The sequence below is a fragment of the Phyllobates terribilis genome, unplaced genomic scaffold (assembly GCF_046119375.1).
Source record: "Phyllobates terribilis strain yellow unplaced genomic scaffold, ASM4611937v1 Scaffold_3__8_contigs__length_932513732, whole genome shotgun sequence".
Taxonomy (NCBI): domain Eukaryota; kingdom Metazoa; phylum Chordata; class Amphibia; order Anura; family Dendrobatidae; genus Phyllobates; species Phyllobates terribilis.
In genome coordinates, this window is record NW_027362763.1 from 617,927,206 (window position 1) to 617,953,630 (window position 26,425).

Here is a 26,425-nt window from a genome sequence, read left to right on the forward strand (position 1 = left end):
AAATTCTGCTGCCTCCAATAATATATACTTTACAGGAGCCCATACATTCTCCTGCCTCCAATAATATATACCTGACAGGAGCCCATACATTCTCCTGCCTCCAATAATATATACCTGACAGGAGCTCATACATTCTGCTGCCTCCAATAATATATACCTGACAGGAGCCCATACATTATCCTGCTTCCAATAATATATACCTGACAGGAGCCCATACATTCTCCTGCCTCCAATAATATATACCTGACAGGAGCCCATACATTCTGCTGCCTTCAATAATATATAGCTGACAGGAGCCCATACATTCTGGGGCCTCCAATAATATATCCCTGACAGGAGCCCATACATTCTCCTGCCTCCAATAATATATACCTGACAGGAGCCCATACATTCTCCTGCCTCCAATAATATATACCTGACAGGAGTCCATACATTCTGCTGCCTCCAATAATATATACCTGACAGGAGCCCATAGATAAAGCAGCCTCCAATAAAATATACCTGAGAGGAGCCCATACATTCTGCTGCCTCCAATAATATATACCAGACAGGAGTCGATACATTCTCCTGCCTCCAATAATATATACCTGACAGGAGCCCATAGATTCTGCTGCCTCCAATAATATATACCTGACAGGAGCCCATAGATTCTGCTGCCTCCAATAATATATACCTGACAGGAGCCCATAGATTCTCCAGCCTCCAATAATATATACCTGACAGGATCCCATAGATTCTCCTGCCTCCAATAATATATACCTGACAGGAGCCCATACATTCTCCTGCCTCGAATAATATATACCTGACAGGAGCCCATACATTCTCCTGTCTCCAATAATATATACCTGACAGGAGCCCACAGATTCTCCTGCCTCCAATAATATATACCTGACAGGAGCCCATACATTCTGCTGCCTCCAATAATATATACCTGGTAGGAGCCCATAGATCCTGCTGCCTCCAATAATATATACCTTACAGGAGCCCATAGATTCTGCTGCCTCCAATAATATATACCTGGTAGGAGCCCATAGATTCTCCTGGCTCCAATAATATATACCTGACAGGAGCCCATACATTATCCTGCTTCCAATAATATATACCTGACAGGAGCCCATACATTCTCCTGCCTCCAATAATATAGACCTGACAGGAGCCCATACATTCTGCTGCCTCCAGTAATATATACCTGACAGGAGCCCATACATTCTGCTGCCTCCAATAATATATACCTGATAGGAGCCCATACATTCTGCTGCCTCCAATTATATATTCCTGACAGTAGCCCATACATTCTGCTGCCTCCAATAATATATACCTGACAGGAGCCCATACATTCTCCTGCCTCCAATAATATATACCGGACAGGAGCCCATACATTCTGCGGACTCCAATAATATATACCTGACAGGAGTCCATAGATTCTCCTGCCTCCAATAATATATATCTAATATATACCTGACAGGAGCCCATACATTCTGCTGCCTCCAATAATATATACCTGACAGGAGCACATACATTCTGCTGCCTGCAAAATAAATACCTGACAGAAGTCCATAGATTCTGCTGCCTCCAATAATATATATCTAATATATACCTGACAGGAGCCCATACATTCTGCTGCCTCCAATAATATATACCTGACAGGAGCCCATACATTCTGCTGCCTCCAATAATATATACCTGACAGGAGCCCATACATTCTGCTGCCTCCAATAATATATACCTGATAGGAGCCCATACATTCTGCTGCCTCCAATTATATATACCTGACAGGAGCCCATACATTCTGCTGCCTCCAATAATATATGCCTAATATATACCTGACAGGAGCCCATACATTCTGCTGCCTCCAATAATATATACCGGACAGGAGCCCATACATTCTGCGGACTCCAATAATATATACCTGACAGGAGTCCATAGATTCTCCTGCCTCCAATAATATATACCTGACAGGAGCCCATACATTCTGCTGCCTCCAATAATATATACCTAAAATACACCTGACAGGAGCCCATAAATTCTGCTGCATCCAATAATATATACCTGACAGGAGCCCATACATTCTCCTGCCTCCAATAATATATACCTGACAGGAGCACATACATTCTGCTGCCTGCAAAAATAAGTACCTGACAGAAGTCCATAGATTCTGCTGCCTCCAATAATATATACCTAATATATACTGGACAGGAGCCCATACATTCTGCTGCATCCAATAATATATACCTGACAGGAGCCCATACATTCTACTGCCTCCAATAATATATACCTGACAGGAGCCCATAGATTCTGCTGCCTCCAATAATATATAACTAATATATACCGGACAGGAGCCCATACATTCTGCTGCCTCCAATAATATATACCTGACAGGAGCCCATAGATTCAGCTGCCTCCAATAATATATACCTGACAGGAGCCCATACATTCTCCTGCCTCCAATAATATATACCTGACAGGAGCCCATACATTCTGCTGCCTCCAATAATATATACCTGACAGGAGCCCATACATTCTCCTGCCTCCAATAATATATACCTGACAGGAGCCCATACATTCTGCTGCCACCAATAATATATACCTGACAGGAGCCCATACATTCTCCTGCCTCCAATAATATATACCTGACAGGTGCCCACAGATTCTGCTGCCTCCAATAATATAAACATGACAGGAGCCCATACATTCTCCTACCTTCAATAATATATACCTGACAGGATCCCATACATTCTCCTGCCTCCAATAATTTATACCTGACAGGAGCCCATAGATTCTGCTGCCTCCAATAATATAAACATGACAGGAGCCCATACATTCTCCTGCCTTCAATAATATATACCTCACAGGAGCCCATAGATTCTGCTGCCTCCAATAATATATACCTGACAGGAGCCCATACATTCTCCTGCCTCCAATAATATATACCTGACAGGAGCCCATAGATTCTGCTGCCTCCAATAATATATACCTGACAGGAGCCCATACATTCTCCTGCCTCCAATAATATAAACATGACAGGAGCCCATACATTCTGCTGGCTCCAATAATATATATGACGCGCCCCTGGGCCTGTGCTGAGTAGCGTTGTGCACGCGGGGGCCTACCCGGAGCCGCATCTGATAGGGGTAGTAGTCTCGTGGCGGTGACCCGGTCCGTGCCCAGGGAGTCAAACTAAGTGGCAGTATTTAGCAGTAGATGTTAGAATGTTCGACTACGCCACCCGTTGAATGCGGTTATGAGACCGCCGCTGCAGGGCAGACCGCTGAGGCCGGTGGTACGGTGGTGCAGCGTGGATGGTATAACCCCCAACGGGAGGGGTATGGCCTCAGGGCAGCGGACGTGGATGATGAAACACTCAGAGACGGTGCGGTGTAGTTCAGGGTCTTTACTGGTGGCAAAGGTAGACCCTCCCGGAGTACTGGCTAGCGATCGGGGCCTGGTCAGTCCGTGAGCTGATGGGATCTCCCCTGGCCAGGCGGAGTTGTAGGCCTCCCCAACTAAGTGTACTCTTCTGGCTACCTTGCTAGAGGCGGGTAAAAGTAGCCCACGTCCCTGAGTGTACCGTGTGGTGCTCACCCGTATGGCCGGTGACTCGGGGCCTTCTGGTAGCTTCCGCTCCACGACGGCGGTGCTGGTCCCTTGCGTGTGACCGTGCCTTCGGGCTTCTTGGCCAGAGGACCTGAAATCCCCTGCCGGTCGGTTTCTGCTGCTGGGTAAGGATTAGTCCCCACAGCCTCGGACTCCGGGTCCGGTGAGAATTCTTCAATCAGGGCGAGCTCTACAGCTTCCAGCCCCTGACCTCTTTTAGCACGGCTCCCACAGAGCTCCCTCCTGATCTTTCCTGTTCCTAAAGCTGCTCCACTACAGACCAGACTGTGTCTTTGTCTGTGTTCTCTACTCTTTCTCACTAACCCTGCCTCAGCCCTAGTTTTATATAGGGGAAGTTCTTCCCCTCCCAGGACTGGGCAGGAGGTGTGGCATGCATAGGATGTCTGACCAGGAAACCTCCCACCTGCTCACAAACGTAATATTGCTATTACTGTGGAAACCAGACCCCTGGGGTGCCACATTCCCCCCTAGTGAAATTTAGTACTCCGGGACTAAACAGATTTTTGTAAACATAACAAGTATAAACAGAAACAGTACAATAAAGAAAAACACATTAGAATGGTCACGGCGTGTCCGTAACCGTGTGCAGTTTTGGAAGAAAACAAGGGTGTCCATTTCACCAAGGAACAGGGAGCCGTAACCAGGTAGGGGTCTGTCCTGCCCCGAGTCCTTAACAGTCTTTAGTCCGTCCCTGGGTTACGCTCCAAACATATGTACAAAGGATTCCGGATAATCCATAAACGACACCTATAAAATAACTAGAAATACACAATTATTTACAAGCAACAATAAACAGGTAAATATAAATAAAACAGTTTGAGCATTTTAAATCCTCCAACGTACGGGCAACTGGCCTCTAGTGGCCCTAGTAGACCTACGGAGCTGACTGACAGGTCCTGAGCTACAGGGTGTAGGAGCTGTCAAGGGTAAGCTGGGCAGCTGTCTACGGGCTCTTTGGCTCACTAGGGGCACGGCAGGCTCACTATAAGCAGAGGGTTGATCCTCCTGGTCTGCTTGTGTGGGGTCTTCTGCCTCCTGGACCGGCTGCTCCTCCAGCTCTACCTGTCTCTCCGTAGGTACTTGAGATGCTGGTTGGAAGAAGGTGAGGACGGGTACCACAACGACGCCATTGACTTGAGTCCAAGACCAAGGGAAGTCTCCGAGCACAGTACTGACCATATCTTCCCTTTCCTCTGCGGGTCGAGGGTCTTCTTGTTCTTCTTCAGGGCTTCGTAGCTGTTCGGGACACTTCTTCAGGTGATCTCGGGATACAATGGCTGTGGTTTCTCCTCCGTCCTTACTGATTGTGCAGACTTTCGGGTTCTCATGGCTTGAGGGCAGTACGGTGTACGGGTCCTTCTCCCACTGGTCGTCCAACTTGTGGAGCCGTCTCTTTCTCTTCAAGACCTGCTCTCCAGGTACCAGGGGAACAGCGGGAGCATACTGGTTGTAAGCCTTCTCCTGTCTTTCTCTAGCTTGACAGAGACTTCGCTCCACGCTCTCCTGTACTTTCCGGTACTGCTGCTGCCTCTCTGTGTCCCAGTCTGCTTCTGGTGAAGTGTCCTCGGGTGTCAGGACTCCCATCTCCAGATCAACAGGAAGCTTACCAGGTCTTGCTCTCATTAGGTAAGCCGGGGTACAGTTGGTAGAACCTACCGGGATGTGGTTGTATAGGTCCACCAGATCAGGCAGTTTCTCAGGCCACAGACTGCGTTCTTCCAGGGGCAATGTTTTCAGAGGATCTATCACCACCTGGTTCATTTTCTCGCAGAGTCCATTGGTTTGCGGATGATAGGGTGTTGTTCTTATCTTCCGGCAGCCATACAGAGTGCAGAACTCCTGGAAGACCTCCGCTTCAAAGGCAGGTCCCTGGTCCGTCAGCACCTGCTCTGGGTATCCGTGTGGATGGCAGAAGTGCTGCTGGAAGGCTCTAGCTGCTGTTTGAGCCGTTAAGTCCTTGACGGGGACGACACCAAGAACCGGGAGTAGTGATCCACGATGGTTAACGCATAGACGTAGCCACTTCTGCTGGGGGTCAGTTTTACATGATCCAAGGCTACCAGCTCCAACGGCTGCCTGGTGACGATGGACTGCAGGACTGCACGGTCCTTCCTTCTTAGGTTGCATGGGCCACAGTCTCTACACCACCTCTCGATGGTTCCTCTCATGCCTACCCAGTGGAACCGACCGCGCAGCAGGAACTCCAGCTTCTTCCATCCGAAGTGCCCAGCTCCGTTGTGGTATGCCTCCAGCACCATAGCCGCGTCTCTTCTTGGCACCACTACTTGCCAGATCAGTTCATGCGTCCGGGAGTTAACCATTCTGCGGCACAACTTCCCTTTGTAAAGGAACAGTCGACTCTTCTCAGCCCACAGTTGCTTGGCCTCCTCCGGAGCGTCTGGGTCAAGGCGGGCATCTGGCTGAGTCAGCATCTCCTTCACCAGTCGGACGGCGGGGTCACTGTCTTGCGTTTCCGCCCAGTTGTTATGAGGTAAAGGATTGAACGTAGCGGATTGTTTACTCCTTACATGGTGGGAATACTGGATAGTCCCATGACGGTGGAACGCGGGGAGTTCAACTTCTTCCAGTTCCTCTGGATCTTCTCCTACGTCCGGTAGGGTTGGCATTCTGGACAAAGCATCCGCGTTGGTATTGGAGCGTCCTGCCCGGTATTTGATCGTGAACTCATAGTTGGACAGGCGGGCCATCCATCTCTGCTCCAGGGCACCGAGTCTTGCCGTATCCAGGTGTGTCAACGGGTTGTTATCCGTGTACACGGTGAACCGGGAAGAGGCGAGGTAGTGCTTAAAGCGTTCGGTGACTGCCCACACCACTGCCAGGAACTCTAGCTTGAATGAGCTGTAATTCTCAGGGTTTCTTTCGGTGGGTCGCAGTTTTCGGCTGGCGTAAGCAATTACCCGTTCTTTCCCCTGCTGGATCTGGGACAGTACGGCTCCTAGCCCGATGTTACTTGCGTCGGTGTAGAGGATAAAGGGCTGGCTGTAATCAGGGTACGCCAGGATTTCATCCCCCGTGAGGGCCATCTTCAGCTGGCGGAAGGACTCTTCTTCCAACTTCTCCCATCTGAAGGGCGGCTTCTGGTTCTTGGCCTTCCTGGACTGGCCTATCAGGAGGTCCTGCATAGGAGCTGCCTTTTTGGTGAAACCGGGAATGAATCTTCGGTAGTAGCCTACCAACCCGAGGAACTGCCGCACTTCCTTTACGCTGGAGAGTCTTGGCCATTCCTTAATTGCGGTGATCTTATCAGGGTCGGGAGCCACTCCGTCAGCACTCACCACGTGTCCCAGGTACTGCACCTTTGGTTTTAGCAGGTGACACTTGGAGGGTTTCACCTTTAGGCCGTAGTTTGCCAGGGCTTCGAACACTTCTGCCAGGTGTTTCAGGTGGTCCTCGTAGGTCTTGGAGTAGACGATGACATCGTCCAGGTATAACAGGACCGTCTCGAAGTTTCGGTGTCCCAGACAGCATTCCATCAACCGTTGGAAGGTTCCTGGTGCGTTGCAGAGTCCGAACGGCATGCAGGTAAACTCGCTAAGTCCCATCGGGGTGGTGAATGCGGTCTTCTCCCGGTCCGCCTCTGCTACAGGAACCTGCCAGTACCCGCTAGTGAGATCCAAAGTGGAGAAGAAGTTAGCAGATTTTAAAGCAGCCAAAGACTCCTCTATCCTTGGTAAGGGGTACGCTTCTTTGTGTGTGATACGGTTGATTTTCCGGTAATCTACACACATTCTCATGGTGTTGTCTTTCTTTTTAACCAAGACTAGTGGAGCTGCCCAGGGGCTACAGCTATCCCTGATTACCCCAGCCTCCTTCATGTCTCTAAGCATCCCCTTGGCGTGTTGGTAGTGTGCAGGGGGTACGGGTCAGTATCTCTCCTTTATGGGAGGATGGTCTCCCGTGGGGATGTGGTGTTCTACCCCCTTTACTCGCCCGAAGTCTAACGGGTGTTTACTAAACACTCTCTCGTACTCTTGAACCACCCGATAGACTCCCTGTTTCTGGTGTGAGGGAGTGGAGTCAGTACCCAAATGTAGTTGCTGACACCAGTCCTCCATTGGTTTCTTAGAGCCGTTACCTTCCTCTGGATGAGATAGAGGCAAGGGTTCCACAGACTGTACAGAATTTTGGTCGATGGTATACAATTTGGCTAGCGTGGCATACCGGGGCAGGTATACTTCCCTCTTCCCGATATTTATTATGCGAACGGGCACCCTCCCATGGCGTACATCAACCACCCCCCGTGCCGTCAAAATGGTGGGCCTACTGTCTGAGTAGACTGGTTCTACCATTGCCTGGTAATCTCTACCTCTCAGACCAATAGCTGCCCGGCACCAAATCATCATTTCACTTTTCGGGGGCATGGCAATAGGGAAAGGGTCACACATTCTCACGCTACCAATCTCACCACCGGAGAGTTCCACCTGTTGCCGTCGCATCAGTGCCCGGATCTCTTTTTGGAGCACTCGCTGCTGGCCGAAGCTGGCGTTCTTGGCAACCTGCTGTAAAATGAAAATCACCTCTGCAAGACAATTTTCAATCACATTAGTTCCTAGAGTTATCTTTGGGTGACTCTCGCGCTTGTCAATGTCTACAATGATCAGTCCCTGTGCTGCCAGTTCGACTCTACCGATTTTAATGGTCATCTCTTTGAATCCGATCTGTGGCACGGGTTGACCATTGCTGGCGATGATACTCAAGTCGTCGTCAGGGTAGCGAGTTATATCCGACTCATTCCAGTACTGCTTGAAGAGCACGTACGGGATGGTGGTAACCTGTGACCCGGTGTCAAGTAGGGCACTCATAGGAATGCCATCCAGTACCACAGGCAAGACTGGACGTCCTCCCACGTATTTGTCACGCCAGTTTGATGGGCCTGGTGATCTTATTCCTAGGGGTTGGCCCTCTACCCCAGGTTGTGCCAGTTTAAAGGACAGTACCTTGCCATATGTCCGGGTTGATTGCAGCGGCGGCAGATGGGTTGTCCGTCCTCATTGTATCGGTCGCTGGGTCGTCCTCTGGCCGGTGGGGTCCTCCTTGGTCGGCGCCACGGGATGTCCTCCGGTCCGGATGCCAGCTGGATCTTCCCTGGAGCAGAAACCTGTAAAGACTGCACAGTTCGGGTTAGCGCAGCAACGCTTTTAGCTAGCTCTTGGACCTGATGGTGCAGGTCTGGAGCCGGGTCATTGTTCAAAGCCTGCGCATCAGCTCCCACAGGCCCTCCCGACAAGGGCGCCACCTCCTGGTGGAAAGCGGTAGTAGGGCGCCTGTGGGTCACAACGCCACCCGGTGCCGGTTCTCGGAGCACCCGGATGGCTCTGTCCTTGAACTGTGCAAAGTCCAGATGAGGATCCTGTAAGGCCATTGCCCGCAACTGGGTTCGGTGGGCATTGCAATATAGTCCCTCTATAAATTGTTCGGTCAACAGCCTGTCCTCGTTTCCCACGCCGTCAGGGTCGGTCTGCTTAATGGCTCTCAGGGCCTCTTGTAGGTTTAGTGCATAGTCCCTTATATTCTCATGTGCTCGCTGTTTGCACCCGTAGAATCTAAGCTTAATCTCGGCTGAGGTGCGGGTATCAAAGGTGTCCTTCAGCCGGGTTAATATCCCTGCGACAGTCCTCCTCCCAGGTGGCCAGGACTTTACCTCCCTTTGGGCTGCCCCGGTTAGTTGGGCCACCAGGATTCTCACTTTTTGCTCTTCTGTGAGGGGGTACACCTGGAAGAGGCTATCCAGCTTTTCTCTAAAGTCATTCAGGGTATGTGACTCCCCTGAGTACTGGGGTAGCCAGGCTGCCCCCGGGATATAGGGCATAGTGAAAGGCATGACCGCAGCAGCGGTGGCGCTGGCTGTGGCTGCGGCGGTGAAGCTCTCCTCCGTATCCGACATCCTCCTCCCCCCTAGTGGACCGTGGCCTACCTTGCGATGATCCTCTTCCGTAGGCCGCGGCTCCGCAGTGGATCGGCAGGGTTGAGGACCTTTCGTCGCGCTCCTGTGACGTCGGCGTCTGCTGGGCTCCTTCCAGGACCTTACGCAACGTCCGGACGTGAAGCGGAGCTTCAGTTCTCGCGCGCTTTCGGAGTCCACGCCCCTCTTCTTCCCACGCGGCGTCTTCAAGATGGCGTCCAACGGCGGGAAAACTCCACGGATGGCGGGAAGAAGGCAGAAGATGGCGACGGATGGCGGGAAAACTTCATGGATGGCGGGAAGAAGGCTGAAGATGGCACCGGATGGCGGGAATCTTCACCACAGGTAAGTTTAAAAGTCTCTTTTTCAGGCACGCAGTACCCGGTGGTTGCGGGCACGAAATCCTGCCGACTACGCCAAAAGTTGACGCGCCCCTGGGCCTGTGCTGAGTAGCGTTGTGCACGCGGGGGCCTACCCGGAGCCGGATCTGATAGGGGTAGTAGTCTCGTGGCGGTGACCCGGTCCGTGCCCAGGGAGTCAAACTAAGTGGCAGTATTTAGCAGTAGATGTTAGAATGTTCGACTACGCCACCCGTTGAATGCGGTTATGAGACCGCCGCTGCAGGGCAGACCGCTGAGGCCGGTGGTACGGTGGTGCAGCGTGGATGGTATAACCCCCAACGGGAGGGGTATGGCCTCAGGGCAGCGGATGTGGATGATGAAACACTCAGAGACGGTGCGGTGTAGTTCAGGGTCTTTACTGGTGGCAAAGGTAGACCCTCCCGGAGTACTGGCTAGCGATCGGGGCCTGGTCAGTCCGTGAGCTGATGGGATCTCCCCTGGCCAGGCGGAGTTGTAGGCCTCCCCAACTAAGTGTACTCTTCTGGCTACCTTGCTAGAGGCGGGTAAAAGTAGCCCACGTCCCTGAGTGTACCGTGTGGTGCTCACCCGTATGGCCAGTGAATCGGGGCCTTCTGGTAGCTTCCGCTCCACGACGGCGGTGCTGGTCCCTTGCGTGTGACCGTGCCTTCGGGCTTCTTGGCCAGAGGACCTGAAATCCCCTGCCGGTCGGTTTCTGCTGCTGGGTAAGGATTAGTCCCCACAGCCTCGTACTCCGGGTCCGGTGAGAATTCTGCAATCAGGGCGAGCTCTACAGCTTCCAGCCCCTGACCTCTTTTAGCACGGCTCCCACAGAGCTCCTGATCTTTCCTGTTCCTAAAGCTGCTCCACTACAGACCAGACTGAGTCTTTGTCTGTGTTCTCTACTCTTTCTCACTAACCCTGCCTCAGCCCTAGTTTTATATAGGGGAAGTTCTTCCCCTCCCAGGACTGGGCAGGAGGTGTGGCATGCATAGGATGTCTGACCAGGAAACCTCCCACCTGCTCACAAACGTAATATTGCTATTACTGTGGAAACCAGACCCCTGGGGTGCCACATATAACTGACAGGAGCCCATACATTCTCCTGCCTCCACTTATATATACCTGACAGGAGCCCATACATTCTGCTGCCTCCAATAATATATACCTGACAGGAGCCCATGCATTCTCCTGCCTCCAATAATATATACCTGACAGAAGCCCATACATTCTGCTGCCTCCAATAATATATACCTGACAGGAGCCCATACATTCTGCTGCCTCCAATAATATATACCTGACAGGAGCACATACATTCTCATGCCTCCAAAAATATATACCTGACAGGAGCCTATACATTCTGCTGCCTCCAATAATATATACCTGACAGGAGCCCATAGATTCTGCTGTATCCAATAATATATACCTGACAGGAGCCCATACATTCTCCTGCCTCCAGTAATATATACCTGACAGGAGCCCATACATTCTCCTGCCTCCAATAATATATACCTGACAGGAGCCTATACATTCTCCTACCTCCAATAATATTTACCTGACAGGAGCCCATAGATTCTCCTGCCTCCAATAATATAAACATGACAGGAGCCCATACATTCTACTGCCTCCAATAATATATACCTGACAGGAGCCCATACATTCTCCTGCCTCCAATAATATATACCTGACAGGAGTCCATACATTCTGCTGCCTCCAATAATATATACCTGACAGGAGCCCATACATTCTCCTGCCTCCAATAATATATACCTGACAGGAGCCCATAGATTCTGCTGCCTCCAATAATATATACCTGACAGGAGCCCATACATTCTCCTGCCTCCAATAATATAAACATGACAGGAGCCCATACATTCTGCTGGCTCCAATAATATATACCTGACAGGAGCCCATACATTCTCCTGCCTCCAATTATATATACCTGACAGGAGCCCATACATTCTGCTGCCTCCAATAATATATACCTGACAGGAGCCCATGCATTCTCCTGCCTCCAATAATATATACCTGACAGAAGCCCATACATTCTGCTGCCTCCAATAATATATACCTGACAGGAGCCCATACATTCTGCTGCCTCCAATAATATATACCTGACAGGAGCACATACATTCTCCTGCCTCCAAAAATATATACCTGACAGGAGCCTATACATTCTGCTGCCTCCAATAATATATACCTGACAGGAGCCCATAGATTCTGCTGTATCCAATAATATATACCTGACAGGAGCCCATACATTCTCCTGCGTCCAGTAATATATACCTGACAGGAGCCCATACATTCTCCTGCCTCCAATAATATATACCTGACAGGAGCCCATACATTCTCCTGCCTCCAATAATATATACCTGACAGGAGCCCATAGATTCTCCTGCCTCCATTAATATAAACATGACAGGAGCCCATACATTCTGCTGCCTCCAATAATATATACCTGACAGGAGCCCATAGATTTTGCTGCCTCCAATAATATATACCTGACAGGAGCCCATACATTCTCCTGCCTCCAATAATATATACCTGACAGGAGCCCATACATTCTCCTGCCTCCAATAATATATACCTGACAGGAGCTCATACATTCTGCTGCCTCCAATAATATATACCTGACAGGAGCCCATACATTATACTGCTTCCAATAATATATACCTGACAGGAGCCCATACATTCTCCTGCCTCCAATATTATATACCTGACAGGAGCCCATACATTCTGCTGCCTTCAATAATATATAGCTGACAGGAGCCCATACATTCTGGGGCCTCCAATAATATATACCTGACAGGAGCCCATACATTCTCCTGCCTCCAATAATGTATACCTGACAGGAGCCCATACATTCTCCTGCCTCCAATAATATATACCTGACAGGAGCCCATACATTCTGCTGCCTCCAATAATATATACCTGACAGGAGCCCATAGATAAAGCAGCCTCCAATAAAATATACCTGAGAGGAGCCCATACATTCTGCTGCCTCCAATAATATATACCTGACAGGAGTCGATACATTCTCCTGCCTCCAATAATATATACCTGACAGGAGCCCATAGATTCTGCTGCCTCCAATAATATATACCTGACAGGAGCCCATAGATTCTCCAGCCTCCAATAATATATACCTGACAGGATCCCATAGATTCTCCTGCCTCCAATAATATATACCTGACAGGAGCCCATACATTCTCCTGCCTCGAATAATATATACCTGACAGGAGCCCATACATTCTCCTGTCTCCAATAATATATACCTGACAGGAGCCCACAGATTCTCCTGCCTCCAATAATATATACCTGACAGGAGCCCATACATTCTGCTGCCTCCAATAATATATACCTGGTAGGAGCCCATAGATCCTGCTGCCTCCAATAATATATACCTTACAGGAGCCCATAGATTCTGCTGCCTCCAATAATATATACCTGGTAGGAGCCCATAGATTCTCCTGCCTCCAATAATATATACCTGACAGGAGCCCATACATTATCCTGCTTCCAATAATATATACCTGACAGGAGCCCATACATTCTCCTGCCTCCAATAATATATACCTGACAGGAGCCCATACATTCTGCTGCCTCCAGTAATATATACCTGACAGGAGCCCATACATTCTGCTGCCTCCAATAATATATACCTGATAGGAGCCCATACATTCTGCTGCCTCCAATTATATATACCTGACAGGAGCCCATACATTCTGCTGCCTCCAATAATATATACCTGACAGGAGCCCATACATTCTCCTGCCTCCAATAATATATACCGGACAGGAGCCCATACATTCTGCGGACTCCAATAATATATACCTGACAGGAGTCCATAGATTCTCCTGCCTCCAATAATATATATCTAATATATACCTGACAGGAGCCCATACATTCTGCTGCCTCCAATAATATATACCTGACAGGAGCCCATACATTCTGCTGCCTCCAATAATATATACCTGACAGGAGCACATACATTCTGCTGCCTGCAAAATAAATACCTGACAGAAGTCCATAGATTCTGCTGCCTCCAATAATATATATCTAATTTATACCTGACAGGAGCCCATACATTCTGCTGCCTCCAATAATATATACCTGACAGGAGCCCATACATTCTGCTGCCTCCAATAATATATACCTGACAGGAGCCCATACATTCTGTTACCTCCAATAATATATACCTGACAGGAGCCCATACATTCTCCTGCCTCCAATAATATATACCTGACAGGAGCCCATACATTCTCCTGCCTCCAATAATATATACCTGACAGGAGCCCATACATTCTGCTGCCTCCAATAATATATACCTGACAGGAGCCCATACATTCTCCTGCCTCCAATAATATATACCTGACAGGAGCCCATAAATTCTGCTGCCTCCAATAATATATACTTTACAGGAGCCCATACATTCTCCTGCCTCCAATAATATATACCTGACAGGAGCCCATACATTCTCCTGCCTCCAATAATATATACCTGACAGGAGCTCATACATTCTGCTGCCTCCAATAATATATACCTGACAGGAGCCCATACATTATCCTGCTTCCAATAATATATACCTGACAGGAGCCCATAGATTCTCCAGCCTCCAATAATATATACCTGACAGGATCCCATAGATTCTCCTGCCTCCAATAATATATACCTGACAGGAGCCCATACATTCTCCTGCCTCGAATAATATATACCTGACAGGAGCCCATACATTCTCCTGTCTCCAATAATATATACCTGACAGGAGCCCACAGATTCTCCTGCCTCCAATAATATATACCTGACAGGAGCCCATACATTCTGCTGCCTCCAATAATATATACCTGGTAGGAGCCCATAGATCCTGCTGCCTCCAATAATATATACCTTACAGGAGCCCATAGATTCTGCTGCCTCCAATAATATATACCTGGTAGGAGCCCATAGATTCTCCTGCCTCCAATAATATATACCTGACAGGAGCCCATACATTATCCTGCTTCCAATAATATATACCTGACAGGAGCCCATACATTCTCCTGCCTCCAATAATATATACCTGACAGGAGCCCATACATTCTGCTGCCTCCAGTAATATATACCTGACAGGAGCCCATACATTCTGCTGCCTCCAATAATATATACCTGATAGGAGCCCATACATTCTGCTGCCTCCAATTATATATACCTGACAGGAGCCCATACATTCTGCTGCCTCCAATAATATATACCTGACAGGAGCCCATACATTCTCCTGCCTCCAATAATATATACCGGACAGGAGCCCATACATTCTGCGGACTCCAATAATATATACCTGACAGGAGTCCATAGATTCTCCTGCCTCCAATAATATATATCTAATATATACCTGACAGGAGCCCATACATTCTGCTGCCTCCAATAATATATACCTGACAGGAGCACATACATTCTGCTGCCTGCAAAATAAATACCTGACAGAAGTCCATAGATTCTGCTGCCTCCAATAATATATATCTAATTTATACCTGACAGGAGCCCATACATTCTGCTGCCTCCAATAATATATACCTGACAGGAGCCCATACATTCTGCTGCCTCCAATAATATATACCTGACAGGAGCCCATACATTCTGTTACCTCCAATAATATATACCTGACAGGAGCCCATACATTCTCCTGCCTCCAATAATATATACCTGACAGGAGCCCATACATTCTCCTGCCTCCAATAATATATACCTGACAGGAGCCCATACATTCTGCTGCCTCCAATAATATATACCTGACAGGAGCCCATACATTCTCCTGCCTCCAATAATATATACCTGACAGGAGCCCATAAATTCTGCTGCCTCCAATAATATATACTTTACAGGAGCCCATACATTCTCCTGCCTCCAATAATATATACCTGACAGGAGCCCATACATTCTCCTGCCTCCAATAATATATACCTGACAGGAGCTCATACATTCTGCTGCCTCCAATAATATATACCTGACAGGAGCCCATACATTATCCTGCTTCCAATAATATATACCTGACAGGAGCCCATACATTCTCCTGCCTCCAATAATATATACCTGACAGGAGCCCATACATTCTGCTGCCTTCAATAATATATAGCTGACAGGAGCCCATACATTCTGGGGCCTCCAATAATATATCCCTGACAGGAGCCCATACATTCTCCTGCCTCCAATAATATATACCTGACAGGAGCCCATACATTCTCCTGCCTCCAATAATATATACCTGACAGGAGTCCATACATTCTGCTGCCTCCAATAATATATACCTGACAGGAGCCCATAGATAAAGCAGCCTCCAATAAAATATACCTGAGAGGAGCCCATACATTCTGCTGCCTCCAATAATATATACCAGACAGGAGTCGATACATTCTCCTGCCTCCAATAATATATACCTGACAGGAGCCCATAGATTCTGCTGCCTCCAATAATATATACCTGACAGGAGCCCATAGATTCTGCTGCCTCCAATAATATATACCTGACAGGAGCCCATAGATTCTCCAGCCTCCAATAATATATACCTGACAGGATCCCATAGATTCTCCTGCCTCCAATAATATATACCTGACAGGAGCCCATACATTCTCCTGCCTCGAATAATATATACCTGACAGGAGCCCATACATTCTCCTGTCTCCAATAATATATACCTGACAGGAGCCCACAGATTCTCCTGCCTCCAATAATATATACCTGACAGGAGCCCATACATTCTGCTGCCTCCAATAATATATACCTGGTAGGAGCCCATAGATCCTGCTGCCTCCAATAATATATACCTTACAGGAGCCCATAGATTCTGCTGCCTCCAATAATATATACCTGGTAGGAGCCCATAGATTCTCCTGGCTCCAATAATATATACCTGACAGGAGCCCATACATTATCCTGCTTCCAATAATATATACCTGACAGGAGCCCATACATTCTCCTGCCTCCAATAATATAGACCTGACAGGAGCCCATACATTCTGCTGCCTCCAGTAATATATACCTGACAGGAGCCCATACATTCTGCTGCCTCCAATAATATATACCTGATAGGAGCCCATACATTCTGCTGCCTCCAATTATATATTCCTGACAGGAGCCCATACATTCTGCTGCCTCCAATAATATATACCTGACAGGAGCCCATACATTCTCCTGCCTCCAATAATATATACCGGACAGGAGCCCATACATTCTGCGGACTCCAATAATATATACCTGACAGGAGTCCATAGATTCTCCTGCCTCCAATAATATATATCTAATATATACCTGACAGGAGCCCATACATTCTGCTGCCTCCAATAATATATACCTGACAGGAACACATACATTCTGCTGCCTGCAAAATAAATACCTGACAGAAGTCCATAGATTCTGCTGCCTCCAATAATATATATCTAATATATACCTGACAGGAGCCCATACATTCTGCTGCCTCCAATAATATATACCTGACAGGAGCCCATACATTCTGCTGCCTCCAATAATATATACCTGACAGGAGCCCATACATTCTGCTGCCTCCAATAATATATACCTGATAGGAGCCCATACATTCTGCTGCCTCCAATTATATATACCTGACAGGAGCCCATACATTCTGCTGCCTCCAATAATATATGCCTAATATATACCTGACAGGAGCCCATACATTCTGCTGCCTCCAATAATATATACCGGACAGGAGCCCATACATTCTGCGGACTCCAATAATATATACCTGACAGGAGTCCATAGATTCTCCTGCCTCCAATAATATATACCTGACAGGAGCCCATACATTCTGCTGCCTCCAATAATATATACCTAAAATACACCTGACAGGAGCCCATAAATTCTGCTGCATCCAATAATATATACCTGACAGGAGCCCATACATTCTCCTGCCTCCAATAATATATACCTGACAGGAGCACATACATTCTGCTGCCTGCAAAAATAAGTACCTGACAGAAGTCCATAGATTCTGCTGCCTCCAATAATATATACCTAATATATACTGGACAGGAGCCCATACATTCTGCTGCATCCAATAATATATACCTGACAGGAGCCCATACATTCTACTGCCTCCAATAATATATACCTGACAGGAGCCCATAGATTCTGCTGCCTCCAATAATATATAACTAATATATACCGGACAGGAGCCCATACATTCTGCTGCCTCCAATAATATATACCTGACAGGAGCCCATAGATTCAGCTGCCTCCAATAATATATACCTGACAGGAGCCCATACATTCTCCTGCCTCCAATAATATATACCTGACAGGAGCCCATACATTCTCCTGCCTCCAATAATATATACCTGACAGGAGCCCATACATTCTCCTGCCTCCAATAATATATACCTGACAGGAGCCCATACATTCTGCTGCCTCCAATAATATATACCTGACAGGAGCCCATACATTCTCCTGCCTCCAATAATATATACCTGACAGGTGCCCACAGATTCTGCTGCCTCCAATAATATAAACATGACAGGAGCCCATACATTCTCCTACCTTCAATAATATATACCTGACAGGATCCCATACATTCTCCTGCCTCCAATAATTTATACCTGACAGGAGCCCATAGATTCTGCTGCCTCCAATAATATAAACATGACAGGAGCCCATACATTCTCCTGCCTTCAATAATATATACCTCACAGGAGCCCATAGATTCTGCTGCCTCCAATAATATATACCTGACAGGAGCCCATACATTCTCCTGCCTCCAATAATATATACCTGACAGGAGCCCATAGATTCTGCTGCCTCCAATAATATATACCTGACAGGAGCCCATACATTCTCCTGCCTCCAATAATATAAACATGACAGGAGCCCATACATTCTGCTGGCTCCAATAATATATATGACGCGCCCCTGGGCCTGTGCTGAGTAGCGTTGTGCACGCGGGGGCCTACCCGGAGCCGCATCTGATAGGGGTAGTAGTCTCGTGGCGGTGACCCGGTCCGTGCCCAGGGAGTCAAACTAAGTGGCAGTATTTAGCAGTAGATGTTAGAATGTTCGACTACGCCACCCGTTGAATGCGGTTATGAGACCGCCGCTGCAGGGCAGACCGCTGAGGCCGGTGGTACGGTGGTGCAGCGTGGATGGTATAACCCCCAACGGGAGGGGTATGGCCTCAGGGCAGCGGACGTGGATGATGAAACACTCAGAGACGGTGCGGTGTAGTTCAGGGTCTTTACTGGTGGCAAAGGTAGACCCTCCCGGAGTACTGGCTAGCGATCGGGGCCTGGTCAGTCCGTGAGCTGATGGGATCTCCCCTGGCCAGGCGGAGTTGTAGGCCTCCCCAACTAAGTGTACTCTTCTGGTTACCTTGCTAGAGGCGGGTAAAAGTAGCCCACGTCCCTGAGTGTACCGTGTGGTGCTCACCCGTATGGCCGGTGACTCGTGGCCTTCTGGTAGCTTCCGCTCCACGACGGCGGTGCTGGTCCCTTGCGTGTGACCGTGCCTTCGGGCTTCTTGGCCAGAGGACCTGAAATCCCCTGCCGGTCGGTTTCTGCTGCTGGGTAAGGATTAGTCCCCACAGCCTCGGACTCCGGGTCCGGTGAGAATTCTTCAATCAGGGCGAGCTCTACAGCTTTCAGCCCCTGACCTCTTTTAGCACGGCTCCCACAGAGCTCCCTCCTGATCTTTCCTGTTCCTAAAGCTGCTCCACTACAGACCAGACTGTGTCTTTGTCTGTGTTCTCTACTCTTTCTCACTAACCCTGCCTCAGCCCTAGTTTTATATAGGGGAAGTTCTTCCCCTCCCAGGACTGGGCAGGAGGTGTGGCATGCATAGGATGTCTGACCAGGAAACCTCCCACCTGCTCACAAACGTAATATTGCTATTACTGTGGAAACCAGACCCCTGGGGTGCCACATTCCCCCCTAGTGAAATTTAGTACTCCGGGACTAAACAGATTTTTGTAAACATAACAAGTATAAACAGAAACAGTACAATAAAGAAAAACACATTAGAATGGTCACGGCGTGTCCGTAACCGTGTGCAGTTTTGGAAGAAAACAAGGGTGTCCATTTCACCAAGGAACAGGGAGCCGTAACCAGGTAGGGGTCTGTCCTGCCCCGAGTCCTTAACAGTCTTTAGTCCGTCCCTGGGTTACGCTCCAAACATATGTACAAAGGATTCCGGATAATCCATAAACGACACCTATAAAATAACTAGAAATACACAATTATTTACAAGCAACAATAAACAGGTAAATATAAATAAAACAGTTTGAGCATTTTAAATCCTCCAACGTACGGGCAACTGGCCTCTAGTGGCCCTAGTAGACCTACGGAGCTGACTGACAGGTCCTGAGCTACAGGGTGTAGGAGCTGTCAAGGGTAAGCTGGGCAGCTGTCTACGGGCTCTTTGGCTCACTAGGGGCACGGCAGGCTCACTATAAGCAGAGGGTTGATCCTCCTGGTCTGCTTGTGTGGGGTCTTCTGCCTCCTGGACCGGCTGCTCTTCCAGCTCTACCTGTCTCTCCGTAGGTACTTGAGATGCTGGTTGGAAGAAGGTGAGGACGGGTACCACAACGACGCCATTGACTTGAGTCCAAGACCAAGGGAAGTCTCCGAGCACAGTACTGACCATATCTTCCCTTTCCTCTGCGGGTCGAGGGTCTTCTTGTTCTTCTTCAGGGCTTCGTAGCTGTTCGGGACACTTCTTCAGGTGATCTCGGGATACAATGGCTGTGGTTTCTCCTCCGTCCTTACTGATTGTGCAGACTTTCGGGTTCTCATGGCTTGAGGGCAGTACGGTGTACGGGTCCTTCTCCCACTGGTCGTCCAACTTGTGGAGCCGTCTCTTTCTCTTCAAGACCTGCTCTCCAGGTACCAGGGGAACAGAGGGAGCATACTGGTTGTAAGCCTTCTCCTGTCTTTCTCTAGCTTGACAGAGACTTCGCTCCACGCTCTCCTGTACTTTCCGGTACTGCTGCTGCCTCTCTGTGTCCCAGTCTGCTTCTGGTGAAGTGTCCTCGGGTGTCAGGACTCCCATCTCCAGATCAACAGGAAGCTTACCAGGTCTTGCTCTCATTAGGTAAGCCGGGGTACAGTTGGTAGAACCTACCGGGATGTGGTTGTATAGGTCCACCAGATCAGGCAGTTTCTCAGGCCACAGACTGCGTTCTTCCAGGGGCAATGTTTTCAGAGGATCTATCACCACCTGGTTCATTTTCTCGCAGAGTCCATTGGTTTGCGGATGATAGGGTGTTGTTCTTATCTTCCGGCAGCCATACAGAGTGCAGAACTCCTGGAAGACCTCCGCTTCAAAGGCAGGTCCCTGGTCCGTCAGCACCTGCTCTGGGTATCCGTGTGGACGGCAGAAGTGCTGCTGGAAGGCTCTAGCTGCTGTTTGAGCCGTTAAGTCCTTGACGGGGACGACAACCAAGAACCGGGAGTAGTGATCCACGATGGTTAACGCATAGACGTAGCCACTTCTGCTGGGGGTCAGTTTTACATGATCCAAGGCTACCAGCTCCAACGGCTGCCTGGTGACGATGGACTGCAGGACTGCACGGTCCTTCCTTCTTAGGTTGCATGGGCCACAGTCTCTACACCACCTCTCGATGGTTCCTCTCATGCCTACCCAGTGGAACCGACCGCGCAGCAGGAACTCCAGCTTCTTCCATCCGAAGTGCCCAGCTCCGTTGTGGTATGCCTCCAGCACCATAGCCGCGTCTCTTCTTGGCACCACTACTTGCCAGATCAGTTCATGCGTCCGGGAGTTAACCATTCTGCGGCACAACTTCCCTTTGTAAAGGAACAGTCGACTCTTCTCAGCCCACAGTTGCTTGGCCTCCTCCGGAGCGTCTGGGTCAAGGCGGGCATCTGGCTGAGTCAGCATCTCCTTCACCAGTCGGACGGCGGGGTCACTGTCTTGCGTTTCCGCCCAGTTGTTATGAGGTAAAGGATTGAACGTAGCGGATTGTTTACTCCTTACATGGTGGGAATACTGGATAGTCCCATGACGGTGGAACGCGGGGAGTTCAACTTCTTCCAGTTCCTCTGGATCTTCTCCTACGTCCGGTAGGTTTGGCATTCTGGACAAAGCATCCGCGTTGGTATTGGAGCGTCCTGCCCGGTATTTGATCGTGAACTCATAGTTGGACAGGCGGGCCATCCATCTCTGCTCCAGGGCACCGAGTCTTGCCGTATCCAGGTGTGTCAACGGGTTGTTATCCGTGTACACGGTGAACCGGGAAGAGGCGAGGTAGTGCTTAAAGCGTTCGGTGACTGCCCACACCACTGCCAGGAACTCTAGCTTGAATGAGCTGTAATTCTCAGGGTTTCTTTCGGTGGGTCGCAGTTTTCGGCTGGCGTAAGCAATTACCCGTTCTTTCCCCTGCTGGATCTGGGACAGTACGGCTCCTAGCCCGATGTTACTTGCGTCGGTGTAGAGGATAAAGGGCTGGCTGTAATCAGGGTACGCCAGGATTTCATCCCCCGTGAGGGCCATCTTCAGCTGGCGGAAGGACTCTTCTTCCAACTTCTCCCATCTGAAGGGCGGCTTCTGGTTCTTGGCCTTCATGGACTGGCCTATCAGGAGGTCCTGCATAGGAGCTGCCTTTTTGGTGAAACCGGGAATGAATCTTCGGTAGTAGCCTACCAACCCGAGGAACTGCCGCACTTCCTTTACGCTGGAGAGTCTTGGCCATTCCTTAATTGCGGTGATCTTATCAGGGTCGGGAGCCACTCCGTCAGCACTCACCACGTGTCCCAGGTACTGCACCTTTGGTTTTAGCAGGTGACACTTGGAGGGTTTCACCTTTAGGCCGTAGTTTGCCAGGGCTTCGAACACTTCTGCCAGGTGTTTCAGGTGGTCCTCGTAGGTCTTGGAGTAGACGATGACATCGTCCAGGTATAACAGGACCGTCTCGAAGTTTCGGTGTCCCAGACAGCATTCCATCAACCGTTGGAAGGTTCCTGGTGCGTTGCAGAGTCCGAACGGCATGCAGGTAAACTCGCTAAGTCCCATCGGGGTGGTGAATGCGGTCTTCTCCCGGTCCGCCTCTGCTACAGGAACCTGCCAGTACCCGCTAGTGAGATCCAAAGTGGAGAAGAAGTTAGCAGATTTTAAAGCAGCCAAAGACTCCTCTATCCTTGGTAAGGGGTACGCTTCTTTGTGTGTGATACGGTTGATTTTCCGGTAATCTACACACATTCTCATGGTGTTGTCTTTCTTTTTAACCAAGACTAGTGGAGCTGCCCAGGGGCTACAGCTATCCCTGATTACCCCAGCCTCCTTCATGTCTCTAAGCATCCCCTTGGCGTGTTGGTAGTGTGCAGGGGGTACGGGTCGGTATCTCTCCTTTATGGGAGGATGGTCTCCCGTGGGGATGTGGTGTTCTACCCCCTTTACTCGCCCGAAGTCTAACGGGTGTTTACTAAACACTCTCTCGTACTCTTGAACCACCCGATAGACTCCCTGTTTCTGGTGTGAGGGAGTGGAGTCAGTACCCAAATGTAGTTGCTGACACCAGTCCTCCATTGGTTTCTTAGAGCCGTTACCTTCCTCTGGATGAGATAGAGGCAAGGGTTCCACAGACTGTACAGAATTTTGGTCGATGGTATACAATTTGGCTAGCGTGGCATACCGGGGCAGGTATACTTCCCTCTTCCCGATATTTATTATGCGAACGGGCACCCTCCCATGGCGTACATCAACCACCCCCCGTGCCGTCAAAATGGTGGGCCTACTGTCTGAGTAGACTGGTTCTACCATTGCCTGGTAATCTCTACCTCTCAGACCAATAGCTGCCCGGCACCAAATCATCATTTCACTTTTCGGGGGCATGGCAATAGGGAAAGGGTCACACATTCTCACGCTACCAATCTCACCACCGGAGAGTTCCACCTGTTGCCGTCGCATCAGTGCCCGGATCTCTTTTTGGAGCACTCGCTGCTGGCCGAAGCTGGCGTTCTTGGCAACCTGCTGTAAAATGAAAATCACCTCTGCAAGACAATTTTCAATCACATTAGTTCCTAGAGTTATCTTTGGGTGACTCTCGCGCTTGTCAATGTCTACAATGATCAGTCCCTGTGCTGCCAGTTCGACTCTACCGATTTTAATGGTCATCTCTTTGAATCCGATCTGTGGCACGGGTTGACCATTGCTGGCGATGATACTCAAGTCGTCGTCAGGGTAGCGAGTTATATCCGACTCATTCCAGTACTGCTTGAAGAGCACGTACGGGATGGTGGTAACCTGTGACCCGGTGTCAAGTAGGGCACTCATAGGAATGCCATCCAGTACCACAGGCAAGACTGGACGTCCTCCCACATATTTGTCACGCCAGTTTGATGGGCCTGGTGATCTTATTCCTAGGGGTTGGCCCTCTACCCCAGGTTGTGCCAGTTTAAAGGACAGTACCTTGCCATATGTCCGGGTTGATTGCAGCGGCGGCAGATGGGTTGTCCGTCCTCATTGTATCGGTTGCTGGGTCGTCCTCTGGCCGGTGGGGTCCTCCTTGGTCGGCGCCACGGGATGTCCTCCGGTCCGGATGCCAGCTGGATCTTCCCTGGAGCAGAAACCTGTAAAGACTGCACAGTTCGGGTTAGCGCAGCAACGCTTTTAGCTAGCTCTTGGACCTGATGGTGCAGGTCTGGAGCCGGGTCATTGTTCAAAGCCTGCGCATCAGCTCCCACAGGCCCTCCCGACAAGGGCGCCACCTCCTGGTGGAAAGCGGTAGTAGGGCGCCTGTGGGTCACAACGCCACCCGGTGCCGGTTCTCGGAGCACCCGGATGGCTCTGTCCTTGAACTGTGCAAAGTCCAGATGAGGATCCTGTAAGGCCATTGCCCGCAACTGGGTTCGGTGGGCATTGCAATATAGTCCCTCTATAAATTGTTCGGTCAACAGCCTGTCCTCGTTTCCCACGCCGTCAGGGTCGGTCTGCTTAATGGCTCTCAGGGCCTCTTGTAGGTTTAGTGCATAGTCCCTTATATTCTCATGTGCTCGCTGTTTGCACCCGTAGAATCTAAGCTTAATCTCGGCTGAGGTGCGGGTATCAAAGGTGTCCTTCAGCCGGGTTAATATCCCTGCGACAGTCCTCCTCCCAGGTGGCCAGGACTTTACCTCCCTTTGGGCTGCCCCGGTTAGTTGGGCCACCAGGATTCTCACTTTTTGCTCTTCTGTGAGGGGGTACACCTGGAAGAGGCTATCCAGCTTTTCTCTAAAGTCATTCAGGGTATGTGACTCCCCTGAGTACTGGGGTAGCCAGGCTGCCCCCGGGATATAGGGCATAGTGAAAGGCATGACCGCAGCAGCGGTGGCGCTGGCTGTGGCTGCGGCGGTGAAGCTCTCCTCCGTATCCGACATCCTCCTCCCCCCTAGTGGACCGTGGCCTACCTTGCGATGATCCTCTTCCGTAGGCCGCGGCTCCGCAGTGGATCGGCAGGGTTGAGGACCTTTCGTCGCGCTCCTGTGACGTCGGCGTCTGCTGGGCTCCTTCCAGGACCTTACGCAACGTCCGGACGTGAAGCGGAGCTTCAGTTCTCGCGCGCTTTCGGAGTCCACGCCCCTCTTCTTCCCACGCGGCGTCTTCAAGATGGCGTCCAACGGCGGGAAAACTCCACGGATGGCGGGAAGAAGGCAGAAGATGGCGACGGATGGCGGGAAAACTTCATGGATGGCGGGAAGAAGGCTGAAGATGGCACCGGATGGCGGGAATCTTCACCACAGGTAAGTTTAAAAGTCTCTTTTTCAGGCACGCAGTACCCGGTGGTTGCGGGCACGAAATCCTGCCGACTGCGCCAAAAGTTGACGCGCCCCTGGGCCTGTGCTGAGTAGCGTTGTGCACGCGGGGGCCTACCCGGAGCCGGATCTGATAGGGGTAGTAGTCTCGTGGCGGTGACCCGGTCCGTGCCCAGGGAGTCAAACTAAGTGGCAGTATTTAGCAGTAGATGTTAGAATGTTCGACTACGCCACCCGTTGAATGCGGTTATGAGACCGCCGCTGCAGGGCAGACCGCTGAGGCCGGTGGTACGGTGGTGCAGCGTGGATGGTATAACCCCCAACGGGAGGGGTATGGCCTCAGGGCAGCGGATGTGGATGATGAAACACTCAGAGACGGTGCGGTGTAGTTCAGGGTCTTTACTGGTGGCAAAGGTAGACCCTCCCGGAGTGCTGGCTAGCGATCGGGGCCTGGTCAGTCCGTGAGCTGATGGGATCTCCCCTGGCCAGGCGGAGTTGTAGGCCTCCCCAACTAAGTGTACTCTTCTGGCTACCTTGCTAGAGGCGGGTAAAAGTAGCCCACGTCCCTGAGTGTACCGTGTGGTGCTCACCCGTATGGCCAGTGACTCGGGGCCTTCTGGTAGCTTCCGCTCCACGACGGCGGTGCTGGTCCCTTGCGTGTGACCGTGCCTTCGGGCTTCTTGGCCAGAGGACCTGAAATCCCCTGCCGGTCGGTTTCTGCTGCTGGGTAAGGATTAGTCCCCACAGCCTCGTACTCCGGGTCCGGTGAGAATTCTGCAATCAGGGCGAGCTCTACAGCTTCCAGC